At 47.3% G+C, this 17,958-nt stretch overlaps 51 non-coding genes across 51 annotated transcripts; all 51 read left to right on the forward strand.

Moving 5' to 3' along the window:
• Nucleotides 1-178: 178 nt before the first annotated feature.
• On the forward strand, nucleotides 179-297 carry LOC136212116 (5S ribosomal RNA). The gene has a single exon (XR_010679290.1). It is a non-coding gene; the product is annotated as a 5S ribosomal RNA (ribosomal RNA).
• Nucleotides 298-557: 260 nt separating this feature from the next.
• Nucleotides 558-676, forward strand: LOC136215117 (5S ribosomal RNA). Its single transcript, XR_010682168.1, has one exon. It is a non-coding gene; the product is annotated as a 5S ribosomal RNA (ribosomal RNA).
• A 261-nt stretch (nucleotides 677-937) lies between these two features.
• On the forward strand, nucleotides 938-1,056 carry LOC136215118 (5S ribosomal RNA). The gene has a single exon (XR_010682169.1). It is a non-coding gene; the product is annotated as a 5S ribosomal RNA (ribosomal RNA).
• Nucleotides 1,057-1,313: 257 nt separating this feature from the next.
• LOC136215462 (5S ribosomal RNA) lies at nucleotides 1,314-1,433 on the forward strand. The gene has a single exon (XR_010682502.1). It is a non-coding gene; the product is annotated as a 5S ribosomal RNA (ribosomal RNA).
• Nucleotides 1,434-1,693: 260 nt separating this feature from the next.
• Nucleotides 1,694-1,812, forward strand: LOC136211578 (5S ribosomal RNA). The gene has a single exon (XR_010678775.1). It is a non-coding gene; the product is annotated as a 5S ribosomal RNA (ribosomal RNA).
• A 183-nt stretch (nucleotides 1,813-1,995) lies between these two features.
• On the forward strand, nucleotides 1,996-2,114 carry LOC136212283 (5S ribosomal RNA). The gene has a single exon (XR_010679449.1). It is a non-coding gene; the product is annotated as a 5S ribosomal RNA (ribosomal RNA).
• A 260-nt stretch (nucleotides 2,115-2,374) lies between these two features.
• On the forward strand, nucleotides 2,375-2,493 carry LOC136211579 (5S ribosomal RNA). The gene has a single exon (XR_010678776.1). It is a non-coding gene; the product is annotated as a 5S ribosomal RNA (ribosomal RNA).
• Nucleotides 2,494-2,676: 183 nt separating this feature from the next.
• LOC136212284 (5S ribosomal RNA) lies at nucleotides 2,677-2,795 on the forward strand. Its single transcript, XR_010679450.1, has one exon. It is a non-coding gene; the product is annotated as a 5S ribosomal RNA (ribosomal RNA).
• Nucleotides 2,796-3,055: 260 nt separating this feature from the next.
• Nucleotides 3,056-3,174, forward strand: LOC136211580 (5S ribosomal RNA). The gene has a single exon (XR_010678777.1). It is a non-coding gene; the product is annotated as a 5S ribosomal RNA (ribosomal RNA).
• A 260-nt stretch (nucleotides 3,175-3,434) lies between these two features.
• Nucleotides 3,435-3,553, forward strand: LOC136215119 (5S ribosomal RNA). Its single transcript, XR_010682170.1, has one exon. It is a non-coding gene; the product is annotated as a 5S ribosomal RNA (ribosomal RNA).
• A 261-nt stretch (nucleotides 3,554-3,814) lies between these two features.
• On the forward strand, nucleotides 3,815-3,933 carry LOC136211861 (5S ribosomal RNA). The gene has a single exon (XR_010679049.1). It is a non-coding gene; the product is annotated as a 5S ribosomal RNA (ribosomal RNA).
• A 182-nt stretch (nucleotides 3,934-4,115) lies between these two features.
• On the forward strand, nucleotides 4,116-4,234 carry LOC136211581 (5S ribosomal RNA). Its single transcript, XR_010678778.1, has one exon. It is a non-coding gene; the product is annotated as a 5S ribosomal RNA (ribosomal RNA).
• A 260-nt stretch (nucleotides 4,235-4,494) lies between these two features.
• LOC136211582 (5S ribosomal RNA) lies at nucleotides 4,495-4,613 on the forward strand. The gene has a single exon (XR_010678779.1). It is a non-coding gene; the product is annotated as a 5S ribosomal RNA (ribosomal RNA).
• A 251-nt stretch (nucleotides 4,614-4,864) lies between these two features.
• Nucleotides 4,865-4,983, forward strand: LOC136212285 (5S ribosomal RNA). Its single transcript, XR_010679451.1, has one exon. It is a non-coding gene; the product is annotated as a 5S ribosomal RNA (ribosomal RNA).
• A 259-nt stretch (nucleotides 4,984-5,242) lies between these two features.
• LOC136211862 (5S ribosomal RNA) lies at nucleotides 5,243-5,361 on the forward strand. The gene has a single exon (XR_010679050.1). It is a non-coding gene; the product is annotated as a 5S ribosomal RNA (ribosomal RNA).
• Nucleotides 5,362-5,621: 260 nt separating this feature from the next.
• Nucleotides 5,622-5,740, forward strand: LOC136213206 (5S ribosomal RNA). Its single transcript, XR_010680331.1, has one exon. It is a non-coding gene; the product is annotated as a 5S ribosomal RNA (ribosomal RNA).
• Nucleotides 5,741-5,921: 181 nt separating this feature from the next.
• Nucleotides 5,922-6,040, forward strand: LOC136212288 (5S ribosomal RNA). The gene has a single exon (XR_010679453.1). It is a non-coding gene; the product is annotated as a 5S ribosomal RNA (ribosomal RNA).
• Nucleotides 6,041-6,300: 260 nt separating this feature from the next.
• On the forward strand, nucleotides 6,301-6,419 carry LOC136213792 (5S ribosomal RNA). Its single transcript, XR_010680895.1, has one exon. It is a non-coding gene; the product is annotated as a 5S ribosomal RNA (ribosomal RNA).
• Nucleotides 6,420-6,679: 260 nt separating this feature from the next.
• Nucleotides 6,680-6,798, forward strand: LOC136213614 (5S ribosomal RNA). The gene has a single exon (XR_010680713.1). It is a non-coding gene; the product is annotated as a 5S ribosomal RNA (ribosomal RNA).
• A 182-nt stretch (nucleotides 6,799-6,980) lies between these two features.
• LOC136213617 (5S ribosomal RNA) lies at nucleotides 6,981-7,099 on the forward strand. Its single transcript, XR_010680716.1, has one exon. It is a non-coding gene; the product is annotated as a 5S ribosomal RNA (ribosomal RNA).
• Nucleotides 7,100-7,358: 259 nt separating this feature from the next.
• LOC136213730 (5S ribosomal RNA) lies at nucleotides 7,359-7,477 on the forward strand. The gene has a single exon (XR_010680834.1). It is a non-coding gene; the product is annotated as a 5S ribosomal RNA (ribosomal RNA).
• Nucleotides 7,478-7,736: 259 nt separating this feature from the next.
• Nucleotides 7,737-7,855, forward strand: LOC136211865 (5S ribosomal RNA). Its single transcript, XR_010679052.1, has one exon. It is a non-coding gene; the product is annotated as a 5S ribosomal RNA (ribosomal RNA).
• A 261-nt stretch (nucleotides 7,856-8,116) lies between these two features.
• Nucleotides 8,117-8,235, forward strand: LOC136212289 (5S ribosomal RNA). Its single transcript, XR_010679454.1, has one exon. It is a non-coding gene; the product is annotated as a 5S ribosomal RNA (ribosomal RNA).
• Nucleotides 8,236-8,494: 259 nt separating this feature from the next.
• On the forward strand, nucleotides 8,495-8,613 carry LOC136211866 (5S ribosomal RNA). The gene has a single exon (XR_010679053.1). It is a non-coding gene; the product is annotated as a 5S ribosomal RNA (ribosomal RNA).
• A 260-nt stretch (nucleotides 8,614-8,873) lies between these two features.
• On the forward strand, nucleotides 8,874-8,992 carry LOC136213207 (5S ribosomal RNA). Its single transcript, XR_010680332.1, has one exon. It is a non-coding gene; the product is annotated as a 5S ribosomal RNA (ribosomal RNA).
• Nucleotides 8,993-9,173: 181 nt separating this feature from the next.
• Nucleotides 9,174-9,292, forward strand: LOC136212290 (5S ribosomal RNA). Its single transcript, XR_010679455.1, has one exon. It is a non-coding gene; the product is annotated as a 5S ribosomal RNA (ribosomal RNA).
• A 260-nt stretch (nucleotides 9,293-9,552) lies between these two features.
• LOC136213793 (5S ribosomal RNA) lies at nucleotides 9,553-9,671 on the forward strand. The gene has a single exon (XR_010680896.1). It is a non-coding gene; the product is annotated as a 5S ribosomal RNA (ribosomal RNA).
• Nucleotides 9,672-9,931: 260 nt separating this feature from the next.
• On the forward strand, nucleotides 9,932-10,050 carry LOC136213615 (5S ribosomal RNA). Its single transcript, XR_010680714.1, has one exon. It is a non-coding gene; the product is annotated as a 5S ribosomal RNA (ribosomal RNA).
• A 182-nt stretch (nucleotides 10,051-10,232) lies between these two features.
• On the forward strand, nucleotides 10,233-10,351 carry LOC136213618 (5S ribosomal RNA). The gene has a single exon (XR_010680717.1). It is a non-coding gene; the product is annotated as a 5S ribosomal RNA (ribosomal RNA).
• Nucleotides 10,352-10,610: 259 nt separating this feature from the next.
• Nucleotides 10,611-10,729, forward strand: LOC136213731 (5S ribosomal RNA). Its single transcript, XR_010680836.1, has one exon. It is a non-coding gene; the product is annotated as a 5S ribosomal RNA (ribosomal RNA).
• Nucleotides 10,730-10,988: 259 nt separating this feature from the next.
• On the forward strand, nucleotides 10,989-11,107 carry LOC136211867 (5S ribosomal RNA). The gene has a single exon (XR_010679054.1). It is a non-coding gene; the product is annotated as a 5S ribosomal RNA (ribosomal RNA).
• Nucleotides 11,108-11,367: 260 nt separating this feature from the next.
• LOC136215074 (5S ribosomal RNA) lies at nucleotides 11,368-11,486 on the forward strand. The gene has a single exon (XR_010682127.1). It is a non-coding gene; the product is annotated as a 5S ribosomal RNA (ribosomal RNA).
• A 183-nt stretch (nucleotides 11,487-11,669) lies between these two features.
• Nucleotides 11,670-11,788, forward strand: LOC136213503 (5S ribosomal RNA). Its single transcript, XR_010680610.1, has one exon. It is a non-coding gene; the product is annotated as a 5S ribosomal RNA (ribosomal RNA).
• A 182-nt stretch (nucleotides 11,789-11,970) lies between these two features.
• Nucleotides 11,971-12,089, forward strand: LOC136214117 (5S ribosomal RNA). Its single transcript, XR_010681214.1, has one exon. It is a non-coding gene; the product is annotated as a 5S ribosomal RNA (ribosomal RNA).
• A 260-nt stretch (nucleotides 12,090-12,349) lies between these two features.
• LOC136211583 (5S ribosomal RNA) lies at nucleotides 12,350-12,468 on the forward strand. The gene has a single exon (XR_010678781.1). It is a non-coding gene; the product is annotated as a 5S ribosomal RNA (ribosomal RNA).
• A 183-nt stretch (nucleotides 12,469-12,651) lies between these two features.
• On the forward strand, nucleotides 12,652-12,770 carry LOC136211868 (5S ribosomal RNA). The gene has a single exon (XR_010679055.1). It is a non-coding gene; the product is annotated as a 5S ribosomal RNA (ribosomal RNA).
• Nucleotides 12,771-12,952: 182 nt separating this feature from the next.
• Nucleotides 12,953-13,071, forward strand: LOC136215029 (5S ribosomal RNA). Its single transcript, XR_010682085.1, has one exon. It is a non-coding gene; the product is annotated as a 5S ribosomal RNA (ribosomal RNA).
• Nucleotides 13,072-13,254: 183 nt separating this feature from the next.
• On the forward strand, nucleotides 13,255-13,373 carry LOC136211584 (5S ribosomal RNA). The gene has a single exon (XR_010678782.1). It is a non-coding gene; the product is annotated as a 5S ribosomal RNA (ribosomal RNA).
• Nucleotides 13,374-13,556: 183 nt separating this feature from the next.
• LOC136215259 (5S ribosomal RNA) lies at nucleotides 13,557-13,675 on the forward strand. Its single transcript, XR_010682306.1, has one exon. It is a non-coding gene; the product is annotated as a 5S ribosomal RNA (ribosomal RNA).
• Nucleotides 13,676-13,933: 258 nt separating this feature from the next.
• On the forward strand, nucleotides 13,934-14,052 carry LOC136213233 (5S ribosomal RNA). The gene has a single exon (XR_010680357.1). It is a non-coding gene; the product is annotated as a 5S ribosomal RNA (ribosomal RNA).
• A 182-nt stretch (nucleotides 14,053-14,234) lies between these two features.
• On the forward strand, nucleotides 14,235-14,353 carry LOC136211869 (5S ribosomal RNA). The gene has a single exon (XR_010679056.1). It is a non-coding gene; the product is annotated as a 5S ribosomal RNA (ribosomal RNA).
• Nucleotides 14,354-14,613: 260 nt separating this feature from the next.
• LOC136213413 (5S ribosomal RNA) lies at nucleotides 14,614-14,732 on the forward strand. Its single transcript, XR_010680526.1, has one exon. It is a non-coding gene; the product is annotated as a 5S ribosomal RNA (ribosomal RNA).
• A 183-nt stretch (nucleotides 14,733-14,915) lies between these two features.
• LOC136215120 (5S ribosomal RNA) lies at nucleotides 14,916-15,034 on the forward strand. Its single transcript, XR_010682171.1, has one exon. It is a non-coding gene; the product is annotated as a 5S ribosomal RNA (ribosomal RNA).
• Nucleotides 15,035-15,294: 260 nt separating this feature from the next.
• LOC136211585 (5S ribosomal RNA) lies at nucleotides 15,295-15,413 on the forward strand. Its single transcript, XR_010678783.1, has one exon. It is a non-coding gene; the product is annotated as a 5S ribosomal RNA (ribosomal RNA).
• Nucleotides 15,414-15,596: 183 nt separating this feature from the next.
• LOC136213914 (5S ribosomal RNA) lies at nucleotides 15,597-15,715 on the forward strand. The gene has a single exon (XR_010681013.1). It is a non-coding gene; the product is annotated as a 5S ribosomal RNA (ribosomal RNA).
• Nucleotides 15,716-15,973: 258 nt separating this feature from the next.
• Nucleotides 15,974-16,092, forward strand: LOC136213352 (5S ribosomal RNA). The gene has a single exon (XR_010680468.1). It is a non-coding gene; the product is annotated as a 5S ribosomal RNA (ribosomal RNA).
• Nucleotides 16,093-16,274: 182 nt separating this feature from the next.
• Nucleotides 16,275-16,393, forward strand: LOC136211870 (5S ribosomal RNA). Its single transcript, XR_010679057.1, has one exon. It is a non-coding gene; the product is annotated as a 5S ribosomal RNA (ribosomal RNA).
• A 260-nt stretch (nucleotides 16,394-16,653) lies between these two features.
• Nucleotides 16,654-16,772, forward strand: LOC136213302 (5S ribosomal RNA). Its single transcript, XR_010680421.1, has one exon. It is a non-coding gene; the product is annotated as a 5S ribosomal RNA (ribosomal RNA).
• A 261-nt stretch (nucleotides 16,773-17,033) lies between these two features.
• LOC136213414 (5S ribosomal RNA) lies at nucleotides 17,034-17,152 on the forward strand. The gene has a single exon (XR_010680527.1). It is a non-coding gene; the product is annotated as a 5S ribosomal RNA (ribosomal RNA).
• Nucleotides 17,153-17,335: 183 nt separating this feature from the next.
• On the forward strand, nucleotides 17,336-17,454 carry LOC136214622 (5S ribosomal RNA). The gene has a single exon (XR_010681702.1). It is a non-coding gene; the product is annotated as a 5S ribosomal RNA (ribosomal RNA).
• Nucleotides 17,455-17,637: 183 nt separating this feature from the next.
• LOC136215491 (5S ribosomal RNA) lies at nucleotides 17,638-17,756 on the forward strand. Its single transcript, XR_010682531.1, has one exon. It is a non-coding gene; the product is annotated as a 5S ribosomal RNA (ribosomal RNA).
• The last annotated feature ends 202 nt before the right edge of the window (nucleotides 17,757-17,958 follow it).

Below are 17,958 nucleotides of genomic sequence, written 5' to 3' on the forward strand. Positions count from 1 at the left end.
TTTTTTGCAACGTGCATTTTTTAATTATTTAATTTTTTTTTTCACCATGGCGTGCACGTTTTCGAGGCAGGGGTCAGTGTTTGGGGTCCGGGGGCTTGTGCTTTCACGTGAAGGATGAGCATACGGGAGAAAGGGGCGCCCAGTATGGAATATATGCTTAGTTTTTGCATGCGATGACGGGTGCGATCATACCAGCACTAATCCACCGGATCCCATCAGAACTCCGAAGTTAAACGTGCTTGGGCGAGAGTAGTACTAAGATGGGTGACCTCTTGGGAAGTCCTCGTGTTGCACCCCCAAACTTTTTTGCAACGTGCATTTTTTAATTATTTAATTTTTTTTTCACCATGGCGTGCACGTTTTCGAGGCGGGCCCAAACTTTTTTACAACGTGCATTTTTTAATTATTTAATTTTTTTTTTCACCATGGCGTGCACGTTTTCGAGGCGGGGGTCAGTGTTTGGGGTCCGGGGGCTTGTGCATGCACGTGAAGGATGAGCATACGGGAGAAAGGGGCGCCCAGTATGGAATATATGCTTAGTTTTTGCATGGGATGAGGGGTGCGATCATACCAGCACTAATGCACCGGATCCCATCAGAACTCCGAAATTAAACGTGCTTAGGCGAGAGTAGTACTAAGATGGGTGACCTCTTGGGAAGTCCTCGTGTTGCACCCCCAAACTTTTTTGCAACGTGCATTTTTTAATTATTTAATTTTTTTTTTCACCATGGCGTGCACGTTTTCGAGGCGGGCCCAAACTTTTTTGCAACGTGCATTTTTTAATTATTTAATTTTTTTTTTCACCATGGCGTGCACGTTTTCGAGGCGGGGGTCAGTGTTTGGGGTCCGGGGGCTTGTGCATGCACGTGAAGGATGAGCATACGGGAGAAAGGGGCGCCCAGTATGGAATATATGCTTAGTTTTTGCATGGGATGACGGGTGCGATCATACCAGCACTAATGCACCGGATCCCATCAGAACTCCGAAATTAAACGTGCTTAGGCGAGAGTAGTACTAAGATGGGTGACCTCTTGGGAAGTCCTCGTGTTGCACCCCCAAAATTTTACAACGTGCATTTTTTAATTATTTAATTTTTTTTTCACCATGGCGTGCACGTTTTCGAGGCGGGCCCAAACTTTTTTGCAACGTGCATTTTTTAATTATTTAATTTTTTTTTCACCATGGCGTGCACGTTTTCGAGGCGGGGGTCAGTGTTTGGGGTCCGGGGGCTTGTGCATGCACGTGAAGGATGAGCATACGGGAGAAAGGGGCGCCCAGTATGGAATATATGCTTAGTTTTTGCATGGGATGACGGGTGCGATCATACCAGCACTAATGCACCGAATCCCATCAGAACTTTCGAAGTTAAATGTGCTTGGGCGAGAGTAGTACTAAGATGGGTGACCTCTTGGGAAGTCCTCGTGTTGCACCCCCAAACTTTTTTGCAACGTGCATTATTTAATTATTTAATTTTTTTTTCACCATGGCGTGCACATTTTCGAGGCGGGCCCAAACTTTTTTGCAACGTGCATTTTTTAATTATTTAATTTTTTTTTTCACCATGGCGTGCACGTTTTCGAGGCGGGGGTCAGTGTTTGGGGTCCGGGGGCTTGTGCATGCACGTGAAGGATGAGCATACGGGAGAAAGGGGCGCCCAGTATGGAATATATGCTTAGTTTTTGCATGGGATGACGGGTGCGATCATACCAGCACTAATGCACCGGATCCCATCAGAACTCCGAAGTTAAACGTGCTTGGGCGAGAGTAGTACTAAGATGGGTGACCTCTTGGGAAGTCCTCGTGTTGCACCCCCAAACTTTTTTGCAACGTGCATTTTTTAATTATTTAATTTTTTTTTTCACCATGGCGTGCACGTTTACGAGGCGGGGGTCAGTGTTTGGGGTCCGGGGGCTTGTGCATGCACGTGAAGGATGAGCATACGGGAGAAAGGGGCGTCCAGTATGGAATATATGCTTAGTTTTTGCATGGGATGACGGGTGCGATCATACCAGCACTAATGCACCGGATCCCATCAGAACTCCGAAGTCAAACGTGCTTGGGCGAGAGTAGTACTAAGATGGGTGACCTCTTGGGAAGTCCTCGTGTTGCACCCCCAAACTTTTTTGCAACGTGCATTTTTTAATTATTTAATTTTTTTTTCACCATGGCGTGCACGTTTTCGAGGCGGGCCCAAACTTTTTTGCAACGTGCATTTTTTAATTATTTAATTTTTTTTTTCACCATGGCGTGCACGTTTTCGAGGCGGGGGTCAGTGTTTGGGGTCCGGGGGCTTGTGCATGCCCGTGAAGGATGAGCATACGGGAGAAAGGGGCGCCCAGTATGGAATATATGCTTAGTTTTTGCATGGGATGACGGGTGCGATCATACCAGCACTAATGCACCGGATCCCATCAGAACTCCGAAGTTAAACGTGCTTGGGCGAGAGTAGTACTAAGATGGGTGACCTCTTGGGAAGTCCTCGTGTTGCACCCCCAAACTTTTTTGCAACGTGCATTTTTTAATTATTTAATTTTTTTTTTCACCATGGCGTGCACGTTTACGAGGCGGGGGTCAGTGTTTGGGGTCCGGGGGCTTGTGCATGCACGTGAAGGATGAGCATACGGGAGAAAGGGGCGTCCAGTATGGAATATATGCTTAGTTTTTGCATGGGATGACGGGTGCGATCATACCAGCACTAATGCACCGGATCCCATCAGAACTCCGAAGTCAAACGTGCTTGGGCGAGAGTAGTACTAAGATGGGTGACCTCTTGGGAAGTCCTCGTGTTGCACCCCTAAACTTTTTTGCAACGTGCATTTTTTAATTATTTAATTTTTTTTTCACCATGGCGTGCACGTTTTCGAGGCGGGCCCAAACTTTTTTGCAACGTGCATTTTTTAATTATTTAATTTTTTTTTTCACCATGGCGTGCACGTTTTCGAGGCAGGGGTCAGTGTTTGGGGTCCGGGGGCTTGTGCTTTCACGTGAAGGATGAGCATACGGGAGAAAGGGGCGCCCAGTATGGAATATATGCTTAGTTTTTGCATGGGATGACGGGTGCGATCATACCAGCACTAATGCACCGGATCCCATCAGAACTCCGAAGTTAAACGTGCTTGGGCGAGAGTAGTACTAAGATGGGTGACCTCTTGGGAAGTCCTCGTGTTGCACCCCCAAACTTTTTTGCAACGTGCATTTTTTAATTATTTAATTTTTTTTTCACCATGGCGTGCACGTTTTCGAGGCGGGCCCAAACTTTTTTACAACGTGCATTTTTTAATTATTTAATTTTTTTTTTCACCATGGCGTGCACGTTTTCGAGGCGGGGGTCAGTGTTTGGGGTCCGGGGGCTTGTGCATGCACGTGAAGGATGAGCATACGGGAGAAAGGGGCGCCCAGTATGGAATATATGCTTAGTTTTTACATGGGATGACGGGTGCGATCATACCAGCACTAATGCACCGGATCCCATCAGAACTCCGAAATTAAACGTGCTTAGGCGAGAGTAGTACTAAGATGGGTGACCTCTTGGGAAGTCCTCGTGTTGCACCCCCAAACTTTTTTGCAACGTGCATTTTTTAATTATTTAATTTTTTTTTTCACCATGGCGTGCACGTTTTCGAGGCGGGCCCAAACTTTTTTGCAACGTGCATTTTTTAATTATTTAATTTTTTTTTTCACCATGGCGTGCACGTTTTCGAGGCGGGGGTCAGTGTTTGGGGTCCGGGGGCTTGTGCATGCACGTGAAGGATGAGCATACGGGAGAAAGGGGCGCCCAGTATGGAATATATGCTTAGTTTTTGCATGGGATGACGGGTGCGATCATACCAGCACTAATGCACCGGATCCCATCAGAACTCCGAAGCTAAACGTGCTTGGGCGAGAGTAGTACTAAGATGGGTGACCTCTTGGGAAGTCCTCGTGTTGCACCCCCAAACTTTTTTGCAACGTGCATTTTTTAATTATTTAATTTTTTTTTCACCATGGCGTGCACGTTTTCGAGGCGGGGGTCAGTGTTTGGGGTCCGGGGGCTTGTGCATGCACGTGAAGGATGAGCATACGGGAGAAAGGGGCGCCCAGTATGGAATATATGCTTAGTTTTTGCATGGGATGACGGGTGCGATCATACCAGCACTAATGCACCGGATCCCATCAGAACTCCGAAGTTAAACGTGCTTGGGCGAGAGTAGTACTAAGATGGGTGACCTCTTGGGAAGTCCTCGTGTTGCACCCCCAAACTTTTTTGCAACGTGCATTTTTTTATTATTTAATTTCTTTTTCACCATGGCGTGCACGTTTTCGAGGCAGGCCCAAACTTTTTTGCAACGTGCATTTTTTAATTATTTAATTTTTTTTTTCACCATGGCGTGCACGTTTTCGAGGCGGGGGTCAGTGTTTGGGGTCCGGGGGCTTGTGCATGCACGTGAAGGATGAGCATACGGGAGAAAGGGGCGCCCAGTATGGAATATATGCTTAGTTTTTGCATGGGATGACGGGTGCGATCATACCAGCACTAATGCACCGGATCCCATCAGAACTCCGAAGTTAAACGTGCTTGGGCGAGAGTAGTACTAAGATGGGTGACCTCTTGGGAAGTCCTCGTGTTGCACCCCCAAACTTTTTTGCAACGTGCATTTTTTAATTATTTAATTTTTTTTTCACCATGGCGTGCACGTTTTCGAGGCGGGCCCAAACTTTTTTGCAACGTGCATTTTTTAATTTTTTTTTCACCATGGCGTGCATGTTTTCGAGGCGGGGGTCAGTGTTTGGGGTCCGGGGGCTTGTGCATGCACGTGAAGGATGAGCATACGGGAGAAAGGGGCGCCCAGTATGGAATATATGCTTAGTTTTTGCATGGGATGACGGGTGCGATCATACCAGCACTAATGCACCGGATCCCATCAGAACTCCGAAGTCAAACGTGCTTGGGCGAGAGTAGTACTAAGATGGGTGACCTCTTGGGAAGTCCTCGTGTTGCACCCCCAAACTTTTTTGCAACGTGCAGTTTTTAATTATTTAATTTTTTTTTCACCATGGCGTGCACGTTTTCGAGGCGGGCCCAAACTTTTTTGCAACGTGCATTTTTTAATTATTTAATTTTTTTTTCACCATGGCGTGCACGTTTTCGAGGCGGGGGTCAGTGTTTGGGGTCCGGGGACTTGTGCATGCATGTGAAGGATGAGCATACGGGAGAAAGGGGCGCCCAGTATGGAATATATGCTTAGTTTTTGCATGGGATGACGGGTGCGATCATACCAGCACTAATGCACCGGATCCCATCAGAACTCCGAAGCTAAACGTGCTTGGGCGAGAGTAGTACTAAGATGGGTGACCTCTTGGGAAGTCCTCGTGTTGCACCCCCAAACTTTTTTGCACCGTGCATTTTTTAATTATTTAATTTTTTTTTCACCATGGCGTGCACGTTTTCGAGGCGGGCCCAAACTTTTTTACAACGTGCATTTTTTAATTATTTAATTTTTTTTTTCACCATGGCGTGCACGTTTTCGAGGCGGGGGTCAGTGTTTGGGGTCCGGGGGCTTGTGCATGCACGTGAAGGATGAGCATACGGGAGAAAGGGGCGCCCAGTATGGAATATATGCTTAGTTTTTGCATGGGATGACGGGTGCGATCATACCAGCACTAATGCACCGGATCCCATCAGAACTCCGAAGCTAAACGTGCTTGGGCGAGAGTAGTACTAAGATGGGTGACCTATTGGGAAGTCCTCGTGTTGCACCCCCAAACTTTTTTGCAACGTGCATTTTTTAATTATTTAATTTTTTTTCACCATGGCGTGCACGTTTACGAGGCGGGGGTCAGTGTTTGGGGTCCGGGGGCTTGTGCATGCACGTGAAGGATGAGCATACGGGAGAAAGGGGCGCCCAGTATGGAATATATGCTTAGTTTTTGCATGGGATGACGGGTGCGATCATACCAGCACTAATGCACCGGATCCCATCAGAACTCCGAAGTCAAACGTGCTTGGGCGAGAGTAGTACTAAGATGGGTGACCTCTTGGGAAGTCCTCGTGTTGCACCCCCAAACTTTTTTGCAACGTGCCGTTTTTAATTATTTAATTTTTTATTCACCATGGCGTGCACGTTTTCGAGGCGGGCCCAAACTTTTTTGCAACGTGCATTTTTTAATTATTTAATTTTTTTTTTCACCATGGCGTGCACGTTTTCGAGGCGGGGGTCAGTGTTTGGGGTCCGGGGACTTGTGCATGCACGTGAAGGATGAGCATACGGGAGAAAGGGGCGCCCAGTATGGAATATATGCTTACTTTTTGCATGGGATGACGGGTGCGATCATACCAGCACTAATGCACCGGATCCCATCAGAACTCCGAAGCTAAACATGCTTGGGCGAGAGTAGTACTAAGATGGGTGACCTCTTGGGAAGTCCTCGTGTTGCACCCCCAAACTTTTTTGCACCGTGCATTTTTTAATTATTTAATTTTTTTTTCACCATGGCGTGCACGTTTTCGAGGCGGGCCCAAACTTTTTTACAACGTGCATTTTTTAATTATTTAATTTTTTTTTTCACCATGGCGTGCACGTTTTCGAGGCGGGGGTCAGTGTTTGGGGTCCGGGGGCTTGTGCATGCACGTGAAGGATGAGCATACGGGAGAAAGGGGCGCCCAGTATGGAATATATGCTTAGTTTTTGCATGGGATGACGGGTGCGATCATACCAGCACTAATGCACCGGATCCCATCAGAACTCCGAAGCTAAACGTGCTTGGGCGAGAGTAGTACTAAGATGGGTGACCTCTTGGGAAGTCCTCGTGTTGCAGCCCCAAACTTTTTTGCAACGTGCATTTTTTAATTATTTAATTTTTTTTTCACCATGGCGTGCACGTTTACGAGGCGGGGGTCAGTGTTTGGGGTCCGGGGGCTTGTGCATGCACGTGAAGGATGAGCATACGGGAGAAAGGGGCGCCCAGTATGGAATATATGCTTAGTTTTTGCATGGGATGACGGGTGCGATCATACCAGCACTAATGCACCGGATCCCATCAGAACTTCGAAGCTAAACGTGCTTGGGCGAGAGTAGTACTAAGATGGGTGACCTCTTGGGAAGTCCTCGTGTTGCACCCCCAAACTTTTTTCCAGCGTGCATTTTTTAATTATTTAATTTTTTTTTCACCATGGCGTGCACGTTTTCGAGGCGGGCCCAAACTTTTTTGCAACGTGCATTTTTTAATTATTTAATTTTTTTTTTCACCATGGCGTGCACGTTTTCGAGGCGGGGGTCAGTGTTTGGGGTCCGGGGGTTGTGCATGCACGTGAAGGATGAGCATACGGGAGAAAGGGGCGCCCAGTATGGAATATATGCTTAGTTTTTGCATGGGATGACGGGTGCGATCATACCAGCACTAATGCACCGGATCCCATCAGAACTCCGAAGTCAAACGTGCTTGGGCGAGAGTAGTACTAAGATGGGTTACCTCTTGGGAAGTCCTCGTGTTGCACCCCCAAACTTTTTTGCAACATGCATTTTTTAATTATTTAATTTTTTTTTCACCATGGCGTGCACGTTTTCGAGGCGGGCCCAAACTTTTTTGCAACGTGCATTTTTTAATTATTTAATTTTTTTTTCACCATGGCGTGCACGTTTTCGAGGCGGGGGTCAGTGTTTGGGGTCTAGGGGCTTGTGCATGCACGTGAAGGATGAGCATACGGGAGAAAGGGGCGCCCAGTATGGAATATATGCTTAGTTTTTGCATGGGATGACGGGTGCGATCATACCAGCACTAATGCACCGGATCCCATCAGAACTCCGAAGCTAAACGTGCTTGGGCGAGAGTAGTACTAAGATGGGTGACCTCTTGGGAAGTCCTCGTGTTGCACCCCCAAACTTTTTTGCAACGTGCATTTTTTAATTATTTAATTTTTTTTTCACCATGGCGTGCACGTTTTCGAGGCGGGCCCAAACTTTTTTGCAACGTGCATTTTTTTAGTTATTTAATTTTTTTTTTCACCATGGCGTGCACGTTTTCGAGGCGGGGGTCAGTGTTTGGGGTCCGGGGGCTTGTGCATGCACGTGAAGGATGAGCATACGGGAGAAAGGGGCGCCCAGTATGGAATATATGCTTAGTTTTTGCATGGGATGACGGGTGCGATCATACCAGCACTAATGCACCGGATCCCATCAGAACTCCGAAGTCAAACGTGCTTGGGCGAGAGTAGTACTAAGATGGGTGACCTCTTGGGAAGTCCTCGTGTTGCACCCCCAAACTTTTTTGCAACGTGCAGTTTTTAATTATTTAATTTTTTTTTCACCATGGCGTGCACGTTTTCGAGGCGGGCCCAAACTTTTTTGCAACGTGCATTTTTTAATTATTTAATTTTTTTTTCACCATGGCGTGCACGTTTTCGAGGCGGGGGTCAGTGTTTGGGGTCCGGGGACTTGTGCATGCATGTGAAGGATGAGCATACGGGAGAAAGGGGCGCCCAGTATGGAATATATGCTTAGTTTTTGCATGGGATGACGGGTGCGATCATACCAGCACTAATGCACCGGATCCCATCAGAACTCCGAAGCTAAACGTGCTTGGGCGAGAGTAGTACTAAGATGGGTGACCTCTTGGGAAGTCCTCGTGTTGCACCCCCAAACTTTTTTGCACCGTGCATTTTTTAATTATTTAATTTTTTTTTCACCATGGCGTGCACGTTTTCGAGGCGGGCCCAAACTTTTTTACAACGTGCATTTTTTAATTATTTAATTTTTTTTTTCACCATGGCGTGCACGTTTTCGAGGCGGGGGTCAGTGTTTGGGGTCCGGGGGCTTGTGCATGCACGTGAAGGATGAGCATACGGGAGAAAGGGGCGCCCAGTATGGAATATATGCTTAGTTTTTGCATGGGATGACGGGTGCGATCATACCAGCACTAATGCACCGGATCCCATCAGAACTCCGAAGCTAAACGTGCTTGGGCGAGAGTAGTACTAAGATGGGTGACCTATTGGGAAGTCCTCGTGTTGCACCCCCAAACTTTTTTGCAACGTGCATTTTTTAATTATTTAATTTTTTTTCACCATGGCGTGCACGTTTACGAGGCGGGGGTCAGTGTTTGGGGTCCGGGGGCTTGTGCATGCACGTGAAGGATGAGCATACGGGAGAAAGGGGCGCCCAGTATGGAATATATGCTTAGTTTTTGCATGGGATGACGGGTGCGATCATACCAGCACTAATGCACCGGATCCCATCAGAACTCCGAAGTCAAACGTGCTTGGGCGAGAGTAGTACTAAGATGGGTGACCTCTTGGGAAGTCCTCGTGTTGCACCCCCAAACTTTTTTGCAACGTGCCGTTTTTAATTATTTAATTTTTTATTCACCATGGCGTGCACGTTTTCGAGGCGGGCCCAAACTTTTTTGCAACGTGCATTTTTTAATTATTTAATTTTTTTTTTCACCATGGCGTGCACGTTTTCGAGGCGGGGGTCAGTGTTTGGGGTCCGGGGACTTGTGCATGCACGTGAAGGATGAGCATACGGGAGAAAGGGGCGCCCAGTATGGAATATATGCTTACTTTTTGCATGGGATGACGGGTGCGATCATACCAGCACTAATGCACCGGATCCCATCAGAACTCCGAAGCTAAACATGCTTGGGCGAGAGTAGTACTAAGATGGGTGACCTCTTGGGAAGTCCTCGTGTTGCACCCCCAAACTTTTTTGCACCGTGCATTTTTTAATTATTTAATTTTTTTTTCACCATGGCGTGCACGTTTTCGAGGCGGGCCCAAACTTTTTTACAACGTGCATTTTTTAATTATTTAATTTTTTTTTTCACCATGGCGTGCACGTTTTCGAGGCGGGGGTCAGTGTTTGGGGTCCGGGGGCTTGTGCATGCACGTGAAGGATGAGCATACGGGAGAAAGGGGCGCCCAGTATGGAATATATGCTTAGTTTTTGCATGGGATGACGGGTGCGATCATACCAGCACTAATGCACCGGATCCCATCAGAACTCCGAAGCTAAACGTGCTTGGGCGAGAGTAGTACTAAGATGGGTGACCTCTTGGGAAGTCCTCGTGTTGCAGCCCCAAACTTTTTTGCAACGTGCATTTTTTAATTATTTAATTTTTTTTTCACCATGGCGTGCACGTTTACGAGGCGGGGGTCAGTGTTTGGGGTCCGGGGGCTTGTGCATGCACGTGAAGGATGAGCATACGGGAGAAAGGGGCGCCCAGTATGGAATATATGCTTAGTTTTTGCATGGGATGACGGGTGCGATCATACCAGCACTAATGCACCGGATCCCATCAGAACTTCGAAGCTAAACGTGCTTGGGCGAGAGTAGTACTAAGATGGGTGACCTCTTGGGAAGTCCTCGTGTTGCACCCCCAAACTTTTTTCCAGCGTGCATTTTTTAATTATTTAATTTTTTTTTCACCATGGCGTGCACGTTTTCGAGGCGGGCCCAAACTTTTTTGCAACGTGCATTTTTTAATTATTTAATTTTTTTTTTCACCATGGCGTGCACGTTTTCGAGGCGGGGGTCAGTGTTTGGGGTCCGGGGGTTGTGCATGCACGTGAAGGATGAGCATACGGGAGAAAGGGGCGCCCAGTATGGAATATATGCTTAGTTTTTGCATGGGATGACGGGTGCGATCATACCAGCACTAATGCACCGGATCCCATCAGAACTCCGAAGTCAAACGTGCTTGGGCGAGAGTAGTACTAAGATGGGTTACCTCTTGGGAAGTCCTCGTGTTGCACCCCCAAACTTTTTTGCAACGTGCATTTTTTAATTATTTAATTTTTTTTTCACCATGGCGTGCACGTTTTCGAGGCGGGCCCAAACTTTTTTGCAACGTGCATTTTTTAATTATTTAATTTTTTTTTCACCATGGCGTGCACGTTTTCGAGGCGGGGGTCAGTGTTTGGGGTCTAGGGGCTTGTGCATGCACGTGAAGGATGAGCATACGGGAGAAAGGGGCGCCCAGTATGGAATATATGCTTAGTTTTTGCATGGGATGACGGGTGCGATCATACCAGCACTAATGCACCGGATCCCATCAGAACTCCGAAGCTAAACGTGCTTGGGCGAGAGTAGTACTAAGATGGGTGACCTCTTGGGAAGTCCTCGTGTTGCACCCCCAAACTTTTTTGCAACGTGCATTTTTTAATTATTTAATTTTTTTTTCACCATGGCGTGCACGTTTTCGAGGCGGGCCCAAACTTTTTTGCAACGTGCATTTTTTAATTATTTAATTTTTTTTTTCACCATGGCGTGCACGTTTTCGAGGCGGGGGTCAGTGTTTGGGGTCCGGGGGCTTGTGCATGCACGTGAAGGATGAGCATACGGGAGAAAGGGGCGCCCAGTATGGAATATATGCTTAGTTTTTGCATGGGATGACGGGTGCGATCATACCAGCACTAATGCACCGGATCCGATCAGAACTCCGAAGCTAAACGTGCTTGGGCGAGAGTAGTACTAAGATGGGTTACCTCTTGGGAAATCCTCGTGTTGCACCCCCAAACTTTTTTGCAACGTGCATTTTTTAATTATTTAATTTTTTTTTTCACCATGGCGTGCACGTTTACGAGGCGGGGGTCAGTGTTTGGGGTCCGGGGGCTTGTGCATGCACGTGAAGGATGAGCATACGGGAGAAAGGGGCGCCCAGTATGGAATATATGCTTAGTTTTTGCATGGGATGACGGGTGCGATCATACCAGCACTAATGCACCGGATCCCATCAGAACTCCGAAGTTAAACGAGCTTGGGCGAGAGTAGTACTAAGATGGGTGACCTCTTGGGAAGTCCTCGTGTTGCACCCCCAAACTTTTTTGCAACGTGCATTTTTTAATTATTTAATTTTTTTTTCACCATGGCGTGCACGTTTACGAGGCGGGGGTCAGTGTTTGGGGTCCGGGGGCTTGTGCATGCACGTGAAGGATGAGCATACGGGAGAAAGGGGCGCCCAGTATGGAATATATGCTTAGTTTTTGCATGGGATGACGGGTGCGATTATACCAGCACTAATGCACCGGATCCCATCAGAACTCTGAAGCTAAACGTGCTTGGGCGAGAGTAGTACTAAGATGGGTGACCTCTTGGGAAGTCCTCGTGTTGCACCCCCAAACTTTTTTGCAACGTGCATTTTTTAATTATTTAATTTTTTTTTCACCATGGCGTGCACGTTTTCGAGGCGGGCCCAAACTTTTTTGCAACGTGCATTTTTTAATTATTTAATTTTTTTTTTCACCATAGCGTGCACGTTTTCGAGGCGGGGGTCAGTGTTTGGGGTCCGGGGGCTTGTGCATGCACGTGAAGGATGAGCATACGGGAGAAAGGGGCGCCCAGTATGGAATATATGCTTAGTTTTTGCATGGGATGACGGGTGCGATCATACCAGCACTAATGCACCGGATCCCATCAGAACTCCGAAGTTAAACGTGCTTGGGCGAGAGTAGTACTAAGATGGGTGACCTCTTGGGAAGTCCTCGTGTTGCACCCCCAAACTTTTTTGCAACGTGCATTTTTTAATGATTTAATTTTTTTTTTCACCATGGCGTGCACGTTTACGAGGCGGAGGTCAGTGTTTGGGGTCCGGGGGCTTGTGCATGCACGTGAAGGATGAGCATACGGGAGAAAGGGGCGCCCAGTATGGAATATATGCTTAGTTTTTGCATGGGATGACGGGTGCGATCATACCAGCACTAATGCACCGGATCCCATCAGAACTCCGAAGCTAAACGTGCTTGGGCGAGAGTAGTACTAAGATGGGTGACCTCTTGGGAAGTCCTCGTGTTGCACCCCCAAACTTTTTTGCAACGTGCATCTTTTAATTATTTAATTTTTTTTTCACCATGGCGTGCACGTTTTCGAGGCGGGGGTCAGTGTTTGGGGTCCGGGGGCTTGTGCATGCACGTGAAGGATGAGCATACGGGAGAAAGGGGCGCCCAGTATGGAATATATGCTTAGTTTTTGCATGGGATGACGGGTGCGATCATACCAGCACTAATGCACCGGATTCCATCAGAACTCCGAAGTTAAACGTGCTTGGACGAGAGTAGTACTAAGATGGGTGACCTCTTCGGAAGTCCTCGTGTTGCACCCCCAAACTTTTTTGCAACGTGCATTTTTTAATTATTTAATTTTTTTTTTCACCATGGCGTGCACGTTTTCGAGGCGGGGGTCAGTGTTTGGGGTCCGGGGGCTTGTGCATGCACGTGAAGGATGAGCATACGGGAGAAAGGGGCGCCCAGTATGGAATATATGCTTAGTTTTTGCATGGGATGACGGGTGCGATCATACCAGCACTAATGCACCGGATCCCATCAGAACTCCGAAGTTAAACGTGCTTGGGCGAGAGTAGTACTAAGATGGGTGACCTCTTGGGAAGTCCTCGTGTTGCACCCCCAAACTTTTTTGCAACGTGCATTTTTTAATTATTTAATTTTTTTTTTCACCATGGCGTGCACGTTTACGAGGCGGAGGTCAGTGTTTGGGGTCCGGGGGCTTGTGCATGCACGTGAAGGATGAGCATACGGGAGAAAGGGGCGCCCAGTATGGAATATATGCTTAGTTTTTGCATGGGATGACGGGTGCCATCATACCAACACTAATGCACCGGATCCCATCAGAACTCCGAAGTTAAACGTGCTTGGGCGAGAGTAGTACTAAGATGGGTGACCTCTTGGGAAGTCCTCGTGTTGCACCCCCAAACTTTTTTGCAACGTGCATTTTTTAATTATTTAATTTTTTTTCACCATGGCGTGCACGTTTTCGAGGCGGGCCCAAACTTTTTTGCAACGTGCATTTTTTAATTATTTAATTTTTTTTTCACCATGGCGTGCACGTTTTCGAGGCGGGGGTCAGTGTTTGGGGTCCGGGGGCTTGTGCATGCACGTGAAGGATGAGCATACGGGAGAAAGGGGCGTCCAGTATGGAATATATGCTTAGTTTTTGCATGGGATGACGGGTGCGATCATACCAGCACTAATGCACCGGATCCCATCAGAACTCCGAAGTTAAACGTGCTTGGGCGAGAGTAGTACTAAGATGGGTGACCTCTTGGGAAGTCCACGTGTTGCACCCCCAAACTTTTTTGCAACGTGCATTTTTTAATTATTTAATTTTTTTTTCACCATGGCGTGCACGTTTACGAGGCGGGGGTCAGTGTTTGGGGTCCGGGGGCTTGTGCATGCACGTGAAGGATGAGCATACGGGAGAAAGGGGCGCCCAGTATGGAATATATGCTTAGTTTTTGCATGGGATGATGGGTGCGATCATACCAGCACTAATGCACCGGATCCCATCAGAACTCCGAAGCTAAACGTGCTTGGGCGAGAGTAGTACTAAGATGGGTGACCTCTTGGGAAGTCCTCGTGTTGCACCCCCAAACTTTTTTGCAACGTGCATTTTTTAATTATTTAATTTTTTTTTCACCATGGCGTGCACGTTTTCGAGGCGGGCCCAAACTTTTTTGCAACGTGCATTTTTTAATTATTTAATTTTTTTTTTCACCATGGCGTGCACGTTTTCGAGGCGGGGGCCAGTGTTTGGGGTCCGGGGGCTTGTGCATGCACGTGAAGGATGAGCATACGGGAGAAAGGGGCGCCCAGTATGGAATATATGCTTAGTTTTTGCATGGGATGACGGGTGCGATCATACCAGCACTAATGCACCGGATCCCATCAGAACTCCGAAGTTAAACGTACTTGGGCGAGAGTAGTACTAAGATGGGTGACCTCTTGGGAAGTCCTCGTGTTGCACCCCCAAACTTTTTTGCAACGTGCATTTTTTAATTATTTAATTTTTTTTTTCACCATGACGTGCACGTTTTCGAGGCGGGGGTCAGTGTTTGGGGTCCGGGGGCTTGTGCATGCACGTGAAGGATGAGCATACGGGAGAAAGGGGCGCCTAGTATGGAATATATGCTTAGTTTTTGCATGGGATGACGGGTGCGATCATACCAGCACTAATGCACCGGATCCCATCAGAACTCCGAAGTCAAACGTTCTTGGGCGAGAGTAGTACTAAGATGGGTGACCTCTTGGGAAGTCCTCGCGTTGCACCCCCAAACTTTTTTGCAACGTGCATTTTTTAATTATTTAATTTTTTTTTCACCATGGCGTGCACGTTTTCGAGGCGGGCCCAAACTTTTTTACAACGTGCATTTTTTAATTATTTAATTTTTTTTTTCACCATGGCGTGCACGTTTTCGAGGCGGGGGTCAGTGTTTGGGGTCCGGGGGCTTGTGCATGCACGTGAAGGATGAGCATACGGGAGAAAGGGGCGCCCAGTATGGAATATATGCTTAGTTTTTGCATGGGATGACGGGTGCGATCATACCAGCACTAATGCACCGGATCCCATCAGAACTCCGAAGTTAAACGTGCTTGGGCGAGAGTAGTACTAAGATGGGTGACCTCTTGGGAAGTCCTCGTGTTGCACCCCCAAACTTTTTTGCAACCTGCATTTTTTAATTATTTAATTTTTTTTTTCACCATGGCGTGCACGTTTACGAGGCGGAGGTCAGTGTTTGGGGTCCGGGGGCTTGTGCATGCACGTGAAGGATGAGCATACGGGAGAAAGGGGCGCCCAGTATGGAATATATGCTTAGTTTTTGCATGGGATGACGGGTGCCATCATACCAGCACTAATGCACCGGATCCCATCAGAACTCCGAAGTTAAACGTGCTTGGGCGAGAGTAGTACTAAGATGGGTGACCTCTTGGGAAGTCCTCGTGTTGCACCCCCAAACTTTTTTGCAACGTGCATTTTTTAATTATTTAATTTTTTTTCACCATGGCGTGCACGTTTTCGAGGCGGGCCCAAACTTTTTTGCAACGTGCATTTTTTAATTATTTAATTTTTTTTTCACCATGGCGTGCACGTTTTCGAGGCGGGGGTCAGTGTTTGGGGTCCGGGGGCTTGTGCATGCACGTGAAGGATGAGCATACGGGAGAAAGGGGCGTCCAGTATGGAATATATGCTTAGTTTTTGCATGGGATGACGGGTGCGATCATACCAGCACTAATGCACCGGATCCCATCAGAACTCCGAAGTTAAACGTGCTTGGGCGAGAGTAGTACTAAGATGGGTGACCTCTTGGGAAGTCCACGTGTTGCACCCCCAAACTTTTTTGCAACGTGCATTTTTTAATTATTTAATTTTTTTTTCACCATGGCGTGCACGTTTACGAGGCGGGGGTCAGTGTTTGGGGTCCGGGGGCTTGTGCATGCACGTGAAGGATGAGCATACGGGAGAAAGGGGCGCCCAGTATGGAATATATGCTTAGTTTTTGCATGGGATGATGGGTGCGATCATACCAGCACTAATGCACCGGATCCCATCAGAACTCCGAAGCTAAACGTGCTTGGGCGAGAGTAGTACTAAGATGGGTGACCTCTTGGGAAGTCCTCGTGTTGCACCCCCAAACTTTTTTGCAACGTGCATTTTTTAATTATTTAATTTTTTTTTCACCATGGCGTGCACGTTTTCGAGGCGGGCCCAAACTTTTTTGCAACGTGCATTTTTTAATTATTTAATTTTTTTTTTCACCATGGCGTGCACGTTTTCGAGGCGGGGGTCAGTGTTTGGGGTCCGGGGGCTTGTGCATGCACGTGAAGGATGAGCATACGGGAGAAAGGGGCGCCCAGTATGGAATATATGCTTAGTTTTTGCATGGGATGACGGGTGCGATCATACCAGCACTAATGCACCGGATCTCATCAGAACTCCGAAGCTAAACGTGCTTGGGCGAGAGTAGTACTAAGATGGGTGACCTCTTGGGAAGTCCTCGTGTTGCACTCCCAAACTTTTTTGCAACGTGCATTTTTTAATTATTTAATTTTTTTTTCACCATGGCGTGCACGTTTTCGAGGCGGGCCCAAACTTTTTTGCAACGTGCATTTTTTAATTATTTAATTTTTTTTTTTCACCATGGCGTGCACGTTTTCGAGGCGGGGGCCAGTGTTTGGGGTCCGGGGGCTTGTGCATGCACGTGAAGGATGAGCATACGGGAGAAAGGGGCGCCCAGTATGGAATATATGCTTAGTTTTTGCATGGGATGACGGGTGCGATCATACCAGCACTAATGCACCGGATCCCATCAGAACTCCGAAGTTAAACGTACTTGGGCGAGAGTAGTACTAAGATGGGTGACCTCTTGGGAAGTCCTCGTGTTGCACCCCCAAACTTTTTTGCAACGTGCATTTTTTAATTATTTAATTTTTTTTTTCACCATGGCGTGCACGTTTTCGAGGCGGGGGTCAGTGTTTGGGGTCCGGGGGCTTGTGCATGCACGTGAAGGATGAGCATACGGGAGAAAGGGGCGCCTAGTATGGAATATATGCTTAGTTTTTGCATGGGATGACGGGTGCGATCATACCAGCACTAATGCACCGGATCCCATCAGAACTCCGAAGTCAAACGTTCTTGGGCGAGAGTAGTACTAAGATGGGTGACCTCTTGGGAAGTCCTCGTGTTGCACCCCCAAACTTTTTTGCAACGTGCATTTTTTAATTATTTAATTTTTTTTTTCACCATGGCGTGCACGTTTTCGAGGCGGGGGTCAGTGTTTGGGGTCCGGGGGCTTGTGCATGCACGTGAAGGATGAGCATACGGGAGAAAGGGGCGCCTAGTATGGAATATATGCTTAGTTTTTGCATGGGATGACTGGTGCGATCATACCAGCACTAATGCACCGGATCCCATCAGAACTCCGAAGTCAAACGTTCTTGGGCGAGAGTAGTACTAAGATGGGTGACCTCTTGGGAAGTCCTCGCGTTGCACCCCCAAACTTTTTTGCAACGTGCATTTTTTAATTATTTAATTTTTTTTTCACCATGGCGTGCACGTTTTCGAGGCGGGCCCAAACTTTTTTGCAAAGTGCATTTTTTAATTATTTAATTTTTTTTTTTCACCATGGCGTGCACGTTTTCGAGGCGGGGGTCAGTGTTTGGGGTCCGGGGGCTTGTGCATGCACGTGAAGGATGAG

The sequence above is a fragment of the Euphorbia lathyris genome, chromosome 1 (genome assembly GCF_963576675.1).
Source record: "Euphorbia lathyris chromosome 1, ddEupLath1.1, whole genome shotgun sequence".
NCBI lineage: Eukaryota > Viridiplantae > Streptophyta > Magnoliopsida > Malpighiales > Euphorbiaceae > Euphorbia > Euphorbia lathyris.